We start from the raw sequence: 13388 nt of genomic DNA on the forward strand, positions 1-13388 counted from the left end.
ATCGTTGCTCTGTTCGGCAACCTGATCGCCAGGGGTGTCGCAACCAACAGCAGAGGCCCTTACCTTTAGGGCCCCGAGCTGGAAGAGGGCCCCCAAGGAGGGCTGACAGCTTTAGTCCAGTAGACAACTCCCTAAAAGTCCACGACGGGCCCAATGCCACTAGACAGGAGATGGGAGGGGTTCTGACAGGCTGGGGCCCTCCACCCATGTCCTTTTCGCTTTGGGCCCCCAGAGTACCAAGAATAATCACTGCATCACGTGCTCGGTGGGTTATTTCTGTTTAGTTGCAATTTAGTAGTTATTTGTTTTTTTTTGGGGGGGGGGGCCTCAAAGAGAACATGAAGCAATTTTAAAAGCGAATTCATAGCGTGTGAATGAGTCTTCGAGGAAATGTTGGTTCACATAAACGCATGAAACACTAATAAAACATGAATAAAGAGAGAACTCAAATCAGTTATATAACACCTCTTAGATGTTCTTTTGAACCATCTTTGGTAACAGCTTTTTTTCACTTTTGAAAACAAACTTCTGTGTGTGTGTGTGTGTGTGTGTGTGAGAGAGAGCGTGCGAGAGCGATACTCTAGTAACCTTCATTTGTGTTCATTCATACACATCAGAGGGTGTACTCACACATCACTTCCTTCAGTGTGTTTACATACCGGCTCCATGCCGATCTGAACCTTACGCACATGTCCCTCACACTCCCCTCACTGAAACTATAAACATTTACCTCTCCTCCCTCTTTCCCTCCCACTTTTTCACCAAATACGGCGTCTACTTTCGCTGCTTTGCACTTGTAAAAAGTATGTGGACGCAAACAGCGTTCTATCACTGTCCGTAGTGACGTCAGCGGTGTTACGAGGGGTGAGTACTGTATGTTGATGTGATGCGACAGAACATTGTGTCGCCGTTAATCATCAATTAAACATCTAGGACACACGTGCTCCCCATTGCAACCCCCCCCCCCCCCCAAAAAAAAATCATACACAAACAAGTCAAGTTTAAAGATCAAATGTCTTAGATAACATGGGAAAACACAGGATGCCTAAAAACATGTCTGATTCTTTAAAAGTAATTGCACGAGTTCCATGTTTGGAAACTTTTCCTTTGTTATTGTGCAGCCCAGCCAATCAGAGAGGAGCAATGAGGGGGAGTCCAGGGTCAATGGGACAACATCTGTAATTCTGTGTCAGTCCGTGTTTTCTACAACACAAATTTAAATCGATCACTGACATTTCGATCAAATCCACGGTCTCAAAAATAGACAAATGTCCTCTTTTCTTTTTCACAAAAAAAAAATCTAAATCCTTCATTTGTATCCAAAAGCAATTGCAGGATCATTGTCATTCAGTCTTTGAAGAAAGTGAAGAATACATTTTTAAACATCATTTAAAACAGTAAATAAATATACTTGTTTGCAAACCTAATGTTTCCATGGCGACATGGGGCTTCAATCAGTGTCTGCATGGGCTTAAGGCCCATAGGTCGAGGAAATGGATTTAAAATGAGCAGCAAAAACCGCATTCATGACACTGAAATAGCTGAGGTTGCCTCACTGACTCACAAATCCGGTCCTGTGATACAGGCGTCTGAACTGGCGTAACTTTATGTGTTTATACATGCAAACGTTCACAGGTTGACAATACGGGACAGGGAGCGAGAGCCTGACTGGACAGGGGATTCAGTCTCAATTTTAAAAAACAAAACAAATAAACACCACAGGCAGCAAGTGGAAGGACACGAGGGCAGCTGAGGCGCTGTTAGGTTGAGCAGACAGGAGAAAAAAGCTGGACGGGTAAATTGATAAGACACAAGTTGAGAGACAACACACGGGTGAGATGTGAAGCAGGTCGAGGAAAAAGATTTCATAATGAAGCAGGAAATAACCTCACTGAACAGAAACACTGAGGGAAACCTGAAAGTGCACAAGTGAGCCTCTGGTTTCCCCTCATATCTCTGGGTTTGTCGTCCGTCTCTCTGTCTGGATTACACAAAAACCACCAGGCTGATTTGCTCCAAATGTGATGCAGGATTACAGTTTGAGCCCAGATTGAACCGATTAACATTTAGACCAGATTTGTTGGACAATTTCTAATTGACTTTGGCAGAAGTTTCCAGAGTGACCTTGGAGTTTACTCATTTACTTGTATAAAACACTGAGTTTGATAAGAATATCAGGCTTTCCCTTTTTAACCCTCAATTTGGTCTCACAGACAGAGGGTAAGGCCTGAGGACTCGCTGCAACTGCTGATTTGTCCATTTTGTAATATTAAACTTTTTTGCACAAAAAGAGTCAGTGAACAAGGTCCATCATTACTACTTATTTTTTTTCTGTCCCATGTGGTCTGTAGGACGCCGAATGATGATTATGCTATTTGGTAGGAGCTAGATGGCAGGCCTATGGATGGATGAATTATTTATATATCTTCAAAATTGAACTTTTTTCTATGATATACGTAAAGAAATATAAACATAAAACAATTCTAATCTGGATAAAAAAATCACATAGAGCCACTTCAGTCACGGTAATGAATTTAACTCCTTAAAGCATCGTTTGTTAGGGGTTTATTTGAGTCAGACCAAGCCATCGCTAGCCCATCTTGTTCGGGAATTCCACTGTGACAAGGCCGTGATTTACCCAACTCCTCATCGCGGCGTGAGCCAGCCACTCCCCAGGGAAGACACCCCCACGGAGGTATTGTAACATTAATCGACGGCTACATGAGCGTCTCACTTGAGAATAGTGGTCCTCTGATGTTTCACCATCTAACCAGTACTACGGTGATGTCAGCGTATACATTCCTACTGATCCCTTGGCCATGAAGCCAAAATTCTAATGTCATAAAGGAGACTGTGGACAAACTTATATCAAAATTTCATGAAAAATGCTGTTCACTTGCTATTTTTAGAATTTTTGCGAAACATCCATCTTTTTTTTTCTGACTTTCTTTGTTCAGCCCTTTTCCTCCAGCGACTACATCTTCAGCCCACTCATCGATCTGTCTTCCCCGCTTCCTCTCCCCCTGCCGGCCTGTCTCTTCCTCTCTTCCTCTCCCCAGACGCTCCCGTTGTATCCTGAGCTCAGCCTCCCAGAGGGCCGATAGATGGCTGCCCTTCTGGTGTTGTGAGAACCTGCTGTGCGTCGACACAACTACCCTTTTCTCTTTTCTCTTTTTTTGCCTCCCTTGGATCATTTCTTTCTGCCGCTCTATTTAATCCCACAGTTGGTTTCAGTGGCACGACTGAAGGGACCCTCGAAGAAGTGGCACTCCTCAAAAGGAGTGTTACACAAGGAGGAGAGGAGAGGATATACATATATATGTGTGTGTGTGTTTATACATACATATATATGTATGTATGTATAAACATATATATATACATACATACGTGTGTATGTATGTATAAACATATATATATACATACATACGTATGTATGTATGTATAAACATATATATATACATACATACGTATGTATGTATGTATAAACATATATATATATATATATATATACCTCGACAATTAAAAAAAAAACTTTATTAAAATAAACCAACTCAGTAATTTGGCAGCAAGGATGAGATGTGATTGTGTGTCCACATTTCAACGTTCAACCAGTAGCTCCTTCCAAAGAAGGGATGTCATAAATGCTCTTTAAACTTTAAAGTGAACGCAGTTAAAACCTTCTCACCACCTCAAGCATGTGAACCTGGAGCCTTCTTGCATCAAACTCTTCAGATTCTTCAGGTCAAACATCCAGGGTGAAGTAAACAGATGGGATCTGGAGTGGAGTGAGACTTAATTCCTTCATTAAAAAAAAAAAAAAATTTGCTTCACCAGTGAGGAACTGTTCTTTAAGCCCTCATGAGACATGCGCCTGAAGGATGTGTCCGACAATGAAGAACCCTCAACATTGCTGGAATTCACAGCGACTGTTCATGTTTCCAACGGTGTTCGTCTGTTACTACACAGAAGCTATGAGGCCGAATTTCATCAAACATGGAGGAAAAGTTTAGGAATCCAGAAAAAATACGCTCAGCCATAGCACCACCTGCTAGCAACAGGAAGTCATGTGGGGTTTTTTTTTATGTGTCGTTGTCTTACACTTTGACCTCCTCCTCCCCCCTGTTATTGTGAAGTCCGTGAGTTTTAGGTAAACTATGTTACCACTTTTATTTTTTTTACTAACCTGCTGTAAGTGGACTCCACATGGTCTACATGCAGCTTTAATTTGGGCCCAAACACAAAATTGCCAGGGGTCAAAGTCCACCCTGGCAGGGGGGAGTGTGCACGCGAGTTCCCACCATGATTTCATGGACTGATTCACCATTTTGTTTCTTGTTGTGATGAAATTTATTTGATCTCATAGTTATTGTGTGACTGTTGTGGCATAGATAAGGACATCTACATCCTGACTGGCTACATTAAAAATGAGCGGACTAATAATTTTGTCTAAACTTCGGTGTTTTTAGATATGGTTGTCACAGTTTTTCCTGCTCTTATTCTTGGCGAGAGCTTACAGGCTGTCTGGACAGGATGCTCATCTATTTACTGGAGAAAAAAACGAAATGCACCAATGAAAATAATTTAGATTTTTTTGTTAAAAAAGCCAAAAACAACTCAATAATTCGGTAACGAGGATGAAATGTCATAACGTGTCCAGCGCCAGATGTTTCATCAGGCAGAAATCTGGACCGGAATATAGCGAGAGTGAGACATTACAACAAAGCAGTCACATTTGTGATGACATGGACTAATTAGTGAAATCAAATCAGATAACGGTTTTGTCGTCTGGGAGTGTTTATTTTCAGATTGACCATGAATATGTGTGTGTGTGTGTGTGTGTGTGTGTGTGTGTGTGTAATTGCATTAATGTATGTTATGGACCGGGCCAACGCAGCAGAAGAATCCCCGGAAAGCGTCCCATTCTCTCATCACTCTATCGGGAAATGGAGTGAGACAAGGCCCCTATAAAGTCACGAAAAGCCTAAATGGGATAGTAAATAGTGTGTGTGAGTGTGTGTGTGTGCGCGCGTGTTCACGTGTGTGTGCGCGCGCACGTGTTCACGTGTGTGTGTGCGTGCGCGTGCGTGTTTTTGTGTGTGTGGGGTCAATGCACTGGAATATAATACAGTGCAAACGAATCTGGTGCAAAACAGTTGGCCTTGCACCAATTGGAATGGTAAATATTTGGTTGTGTAATGAAAGCCTGCATCTCAGGTCAAAGAATGAATGGAGGGATTGATATGGATGTAAAAAGCTAGATAGGCAATAAAATGCACTTACGAATGTAAATATAACATCCATGTTTATCTCTTTATGGACTGATGTTATCAGAGCGATGGGTGTCCTGACAGTCACAGGCAGGAATATCATGTAAACAGATGGAGAGGTCACATGGCGCCTTTTTGTCATGTGCCAGGAAGGGTCAGTCCCTCTTTGTGTAGTTAGGCGTGTGTTTGATCTTTTATGGCCGGGATCCCAGAGGTGGTGTGTCACGATCCAGCCAATCAAATGTCAGGAAACCTCAACGACATAGGCGGAGGAGGCGAGGCGGCCGTATGAGTGGTGGAGATGATGAGGAGTGACAGTTGGTGTAACGACAGAAAGAGGAAGACGGGATGGTGCCTGCTGAAAAAGACACGGCGGAGCTGGTGGACAGTTGACACTTGATGTCCCCTCCTCCCTACAGGGCAGAGAAGACATTATTTGTGATATATAAAACATTATAATGTTGTTTTACAACATTTACAACTGTAATCCTTCAGCAAAATACTTACAACTCAAGTATTTTTTGTCATTTATGTATTTGTGGCTTATTTATTCAAATATATATTGGACTGAAATCTGTTTTGAAGATTTAGAAAAATAGATAAAAAAAATAAATACGTGAATAAGGCCAAAGTGCACTATTTACAGTACATACGTACATCTGCATTCATCTTCATGACCCATGACATTCCCTCCATTTTCGAGCCTTTTAAGCTAATAATAAATCTGGACGGACCAAAGCCCACTTCCCTAAACCTTCGAGTGATTCAAACCTCTTTTTTTTTTCTTTTTTTTTTTTTTTAAATGTCAAACTTTTTTTGTTGTTCCAGTATGGTACAAATTCCCAAAGGTAGCGAAGTCACACCAGGAAGCTGGTTTGTTCTTCGCTGTTTATTTAGCCTCCTCTTGCGCCCCGACTGCCTATAATGGAACTGCTTTGCGTACCCTGAGTGTGACTCAGAGCACCGCTCAGCTCACAAGAGCCATTCACCACCAGACCGGTTCTGAGATAACTGCAGGTTTTTGAGTCAAACACAAAAGGACATTGTGAAGTTTCACCCCCTCTTAAGAGAAAAAAAGAAAAGAAAAGGCTGTAGTCTGACTTCAGCTATTTGAAGTGCAAGTCACGTTCAGTGTGTAGTCTTTTGCATAGCTAAACTTGAATTTAAGAATCCGACCCGTGACCCGAATCCATGCGCTCACTCAGCTGGCTACTCTCTTGGCAGGTTTGAGTCAGACAGACAGATGCAAAATCAGCCACGGGGATATTTGAGTGCATCGACTTCATCGAGGATTCTGCTCATGAAAAGCTGTTCAAATTAGTGATGATACTCTAGTTTGTGCACTTTTATGTCAGTCATGTTCTTGGCAGGTTTACAAGATATTTTGGTGCTTTCTTAAATTCACGGCAAAAAGATGAGGTGCATTTTGGGTTTTAGAAATTACTGATAGGTTTTAATACCTATTTCCAACTGCATAACTGTGTCCATATAATAATACGTCTACATCGGAGTTTTTAAGACCTTTAAAGGTCAGTTTTATATGGAAGCAGATGGAACTCAAGGCTAGTAACTGAAATGAGAAATTTACATTTTTTTCTAGCCAGAAATTTTAAAAGTCTTCAATTTTTTGCATGAGCATGTTTCAATTTGTGTGTGTGTGTGTGTGTGTGTGTGTGTGTGTGTGTGTGTGTGTGTGTGTGTGCGTGCGTGCGTGCGTGCAGAAGACAAACCTTCACCTGGAAGATGGCCTGAGGAATCAGAGGCCAAACTGAGCCATCTGCTTCCAGAGCAGCCTGGAACTGACCAGTCAGCTTTAGGGACGTAATTCTCTCCCTCCTCGCTCCCTTATGCACACATTTCCACCCACGCACTGACAGGAAGACCTCAGCTCTTTGCAGTCTGGCCTTTGTGAGGCAACGCTGCTGGAGGCGACAGGCCAAGAACCGTGACATGTTGGCTTCGTTAGTTCTCCATTTCGGGGAGGATTTGGTGTCATCCCTCCTTCTCTCTGTGTGGAAAATGAAATTAAGCTTTGTGAGCCTTCTCCAGTGAGACACTAATGCCATGAGGTGTTTTTTTTTTTTTAGTTTTTTTTTTTTTAAAGGATCTATTGAAGAGAATTTGAATTCATATATTCATCGGCATGCAGCAGAACAGCTCAGCTTCCCTCCTTGTAAGATTCACTGTCTTTGGTGGTCAAGAAGTTGTGCGCGGATCGTGGGTGAGGCTTGGGGCCAGCTGTTGAAACATTGTACGGACAGAAAAAAACCTCCTGGCTATCTTCTACACAATCATAAAAAAAGACACTCCACACATTCTTGACACATGCAGGAAAACGTAAATAGCGACCCAAATTCAGTGGAAAGACACTCATTATGCCTTATTAGTCATATCTCTCTTATATCTGTTCACCTTTCAAAAAGAACCTTTAAAATGACTCCTGATGAAAAGACCTCTGGGCCAAATACGCCCACCTGAAAGGTCATGTGTCAGCTCCCACCCTTTAAACTCTTTAATTAAAGCAGCCAGCAAAGTCTGAGCGTTGAACTTTTGACCTAGATTTGGATACGGAAATACAGACACATGGAGACAAAAACAAGAAACCAGACAAAATAATAGTGAAGTACTACGCAACAAATCTGGCATCCCAGAGGTTCAGATCTTACAGGAATAATCGACTTGTTAAGAGCGCTGAAGTCTTAGACCTGAGGGTCCTTGGAGAGGCAGCGTAACCTATCACCAAGTATTTAAGGTGTTTCTGACCAAAATCTGGGATGGATCTAGTCGATCGATTAGAACGTTAAAAAAACAACAACATAAAGAACAAAAGCTAAGAAGAGTCAGTTGGCTGTGTTGCTGTAAAGGGGTTCCTCATCGCTAAGTGTCGGAGAAAAGAAGGAGAAGAGAAGAAGCCAGAGAGGTGATGTAGAGAAGAAAAAAAACAAACAAACAAAAGGAAAATATATCTTTTTCTTTTGCTACATGATTTATTGAAAGTTTGTTGAAACTTGGTGCTAATCTGCCTTGTTGGGGTTTTTTTTTGTTTGTTTGTTTGGTTTTTGTTTTTTTGCATAACCCTGCAGACAAAACACTGTTCAACTCCTGACCTCCTTCGTGAAGATGATAACAGTCGCTGTCCTGACGCAACCTTGTTTCGACACTTTTTTTTCGGTGTCCTTTTGCTTTTCCTTTTAGTTTTACAAAGAATTCGTGCGGACAACAGTGTTTGTCCTTTATCAATTCAGGCTAATAAGATACCGAAGAACACCGGAGCTGTCAGAATGAGGTGGCCTAGATCCATTCTACTTGACAAATCAGCTGAATCCTGTTTATCCAGTGGAAATAGCAACATTACCGCTTCACACCATCTGGAATGCGTATTAGTTCACCAATAATGTCAGAGAGAGCCAAATCACACCTCAGGCAGTCAACGCATTTAGTCTTCTTGTTATGTGTGTAAATATATACAGAGGTTTTGTTCCGTTGAGCCTGCTGGAAAACTGAGATATGGGTCACAACTAGAGTATGAAATGAAATGAGAGCTCTTTGTGATTTAGGTAAGAATTATTTTTCAGCAACTACAATAGCAAGTGCATGTAAAAGCCAGAGACTCACGGCCAACTGAACAGAAGCAGCTGGGAAGTAGGACAGAGCTTTGACCCTCCACTCTGGCACACTGCAAACAGAGCACACGGTCTGCCTGATGCTCCACCGTTCAGCCTGCTACGTCCCAAACAGAGCGGGTAACGTGGAGGACGTGTAGTGCCAGGAAGGAGCGTGACAGCAGCGTGGAAAGTTTAGGTTCTTGATTTTTGAATTTGACAAATAAAATAATCCGAAATACAACGATGTATTCCCCCGCTACGAATTGCGCCTGTCACCCCGACCTTTTATTAGCAAAATACTTTCAGGTCACCCTCAAGCCCCAGAACACTTTGAAGCAATTTTTAAGGAATTTCCTCGAGGAATTCTAAAGATGTCACATTCACGACAGGTCGCAGTGACCTCGACCTTAGATTGCCACATTTTTTTCAGTTCATCCAGGAGTCCCAGTGGATATCTGTGCCAAATTTGAAGAAATTCTCCCGAGGCATTCCTGAGATATCACATGAACACGCATGGACAAAGTGAACTTGACCTGTGACCTGCTGGCGTCAATATTTTTTCCAGTTCATCCTCGAGTCCTAGTGGACCTTTTTTTGCCAAATTTTAGGAAATTCCTCTGCGGTGTTCCTGAGACATTGGGTCAAGGTGAGGTCACAGTGAGCTTGACCTTTGACCAGCAAAATCTTTACCTTTCATCTTTGAATCCAGGGGACGTTTATCGCAAATTCAAAGAAATTCCTGAGTTTTCTGATTTTGGCTTAAGAAATAAGCAGAAAACAAACAAACAAAAAGAAAAAAGATTGTAACTGGGATGCGCAAGATCATTTCAGGCTGCTGAGGTTTCAGGTCCTGCAGCGGTCGGGATTCATGCGCAGATTCTTCCTCTAGCTTGAAGTGGTTCCCCACTAATACGTTTCTAGTTTTTCCACCTCGGGGGGGATTCTCCAAAACTTTTTGTCTGGGAATGAGCTAATATCCCATTTTCTCATTAGCATAATACAGGAGAGGGGAACCAGAAGCTCAGGAGTGAGCCGTGATGTAGCCGAGGTGGAGTTTTATTAATGCCTCACATATTAAAGCTCTACACGTTGAAGCAAATTGAGATTGCACATTTATGCAACCTGCAGATAATCTCAGCTTCTCCCAGCCAAAAATATATGTTTGATATGAACGTTAGCGGTGACAAGGTGGCGATGTGTAGAGAGGCGGATCTGCACAACGACCGGGAGACATTTCAGCCCTGTTGAATCTTCTTTTTAACGCAAATTTAACCGTGTCCCGCGTCAATCCAGATTTTTTTCTTTGTTGGTCAATCTTTTTCTACAAGTTGCATTTCTTTTTTGTTTGTTTAATAAAATGACTCACCACCCCCCCCACCCCACCCCCCCCCACCCCACCCCCAGACTCTGAGATTATCAACGTGCACGTCTGCATCTTAAAGAGCAAGACTTTATCGCTCCCTTCAAAGCGGTTCATTGCTCATTCACGCGGCATCGGAAGTGGGTTGAGTTTGTGTGGTTTTCTTTGCTTCAATCAAAGTGTTGGTGAGTTACTGAACATAATTAAGAATACTCAGATTACACCAGATGAATGATGCACTTCAGATTAATACTAAACGAAGCTAAACTAGCGGTCCGCTGATCTCTGTTAGGTTTCGGCCCCCCTGTGTGTTCCTTTCAGATAAATCCAACATTTGAGGGGCAGGAATAAAACTATTATGGGAAAGACATTAATCATCCCGTCAAATATTGAACATGAGTAACCCGGGGCAACGAGTCCCACTCTGAGCTCACACCCGTGTATCATAGTGACCACCTGCGTGACGGCCTACATATAAGTGACAACATGCTCAGGAGAGAGAGAGAGAGAGAGAGAGACGAGACCTTATCTGCTGGCCTACAATTGCTGACCCCTCACTCTGCTGTCCTACATTGTGCAAACGTCCCCAGCTGGATGTGGATGTTAGACCCCAGTTGTTTTTCAGGTTTAAATTGGTCTCCTGGTTTCTTGACCTGGGATTGCCTGCATGAGGACAAAGCAGCACTGGTGCTCTCAGGTCACGGGCCGATCTGCATGTTACACACACTCGCGCCTAATTCAATCCCAGTCCTCTCTCTGCTCTTTGTGAAAGGGTTTTCAACATGACCCACGTATCATGTAAACTCCTTTGCCCCGCCCCCCCATTCTTCCTGGACTCGTCTACTATGTCAGACTGAGCTTTATATCAGTAGAGGCCCTTGTGTAAACATCTAACATGTCAGTTGACCTGGTTTCTCTGCATTGTTTGCTCTTCAGTGACCGACCCAAGCTTTTCTCTTGAGTCTGCATCCATTACATGTTGCTGTACAAAGATTTTTTGGGGGGAAAGTGTGTGTGCATGCAAGTGTGTGTGTGTGTGTGGGGGGGGGGGGCAGCCTAAGTACGTGATATACACTAACAAGTGGTTGTGATGCGAAACTTTTAGCAAAAAAGATGAAGCAGTGAGGACAAAAGTGCAGGATGGACAGAGTATGAGAATATGTGGTGGCCCCCCAGTCCTGGTCTCTCGTCCACTGTGTCCTCTACCCCCCCCTTTTCTCTTCTCTGGCATCCAAGCGTCTTTTCAGCAAAGGTTGTAATGTGATTCCTGATGTGGCTGCCTGTCTTTTAGCAGGACAACTCAAAGGTTGGGATAATTTCGAAATGATAACCTGCCGTTCACCTTAAATACAGAGCTGTCATAGAAATCAGCATGCAGCTGCAAACATTTGGTCTTCCCTCTCTCTCTCTCTCTGGCTCTCTCTCTCTCTCTCTCTCTCTCTCCACTTACAGTACACTCCAGGTTTCTTGGCTGCGTTTATTTAACCTGCATGAACTCAGCATTTTCTCAGGACTCAGCTTCATCTCCGGGCTTATCAACTGCACTGAAAAAAAAAAAAAAACCTCTCAAGCTGCCAGCTGTGGAAAATTCCCTGAATGTGACAGAAGGCCTTGAGAGAAGGAAGCTCGGTGAGAAAAAGAGAAGCCGGTCGAGAGAAAAAGAAAACCTACAATGTGTGATGTTCAGCGGGGAATGAGAACATTTCAAAAGGATGACACAGTACGGGGTCCTGCGGGCCGCAGAGAGACAAATATATATTTTGAGGCCGCAAGATGTAACTTGTTCCCTCAATGTAAGGGTTTGATGCCTTGAAATATAACTTTCTCCATCAATTGATTTATTTTGAAGCCACAAAATATACCTTGTTACCTCAATTTAGTTATTTGAAGCCTATTTTGAGCCCATAATATATAACTTGTCCCCCATAAATTTGTTAATTTTGCCAATAATATCTGATAATGTGATTTTCAAAAAAAAAAAATTGGGGGGGGGGAGGCAACAGGATAAAACCTACTCCTGCAGTTCGGTTATTTTGAGGCCATAAAAAACAATTTGCTCCAACAAATTACTCAGCTTTGGCCACAAGATATAATAATTGATGTTTTTGTGGCCATAAAACCCATATAAGCTGTTAAAAAGTATAAAATAACTAAACTGAGGTAACAAGTTATATCATGTGGCCTCAAAAAAAGGGAATAAACCTCTCTATGTCCACCTCAGAAACCCTTTAGTCCATGAACAGACACACAGTACTTTTATGTCTTATTTCTGAGCAGTTGTTTTAAAACATTAATGTGGACAAACATGCAGAATCTAGGACACGAGGAATCATCAGGGCTGGATCTCTCTTCTTGTCTTCTTTTTCTATCACCGATCTCTCTGTTCTCCTCGTGCATCCGTCTCTTATAACACATGTAAATTTGTGAATTAAAAGTCATAGACGAAACGCGATGATTTGACACTTTCGAAGCTGGTTTCTCACAGAGCAGCAGAAAGCAGTTATGGGCACCAACTGTCCTCTCACCTATCAATGAGCAGACCCCACCCCCACCCTGCAGGAGGCCTATCACGTCCCTGTGGCCAGCAAGTGAAAACACAACACTGATGCATTCTACCAGGCTTCAAACTCCAGCTTCCTTGTGAACATAAAATGGAAGGATGCCCTATTTTCATTTCTCCGTGTGCCCGATAAGCGAGGTGAAAGTTAAATGCTTGGTTTGGCTGAGGCCGCCGGTGCTGTGTCCTCCAAGTCACGTAGAGCAGGGTGGGTGGAGGGTGGTGGTGGTGGTGGTGGGGGGGGGGGGGGGGGGGGACCTGCAGCAATGAGCCTTTTCCTTCTGTACTTGCACGTTCACAAGAGATTTCAGATAAATCAAGACTACATAAAAAGGAGGAAACGAAGGGAAATCGTTGACTTTCTTTTGCCGAGGTTCTATTTGTAAGACGTGGAATGTGAGCCATGGTGGTGTGACCAAACACGTCGCTTCAGACCTCCTAACCTGACTGCTGGGTGGTATCCATTTCATCACACGCTATGTTCTAGGAAGGCATATTTGGGGTGTGTGTGGGTGCGTGCATGTGTGTGTGCAGTCATGCAGTGTGACATAGCACAATACCTCTTGGCTAGCCAAAACATAGAGGGGTGGGATACACAC

Source organism: Aulostomus chinensis, chromosome 20 (assembly GCF_037954235.1).
Source record: "Aulostomus chinensis isolate RoL2024-O1b breed Wild chromosome 20, RoL_Achi_v1.0, whole genome shotgun sequence".
Taxonomy (NCBI): Eukaryota; Metazoa; Chordata; class Actinopteri; order Syngnathiformes; family Aulostomidae; genus Aulostomus; species Aulostomus chinensis.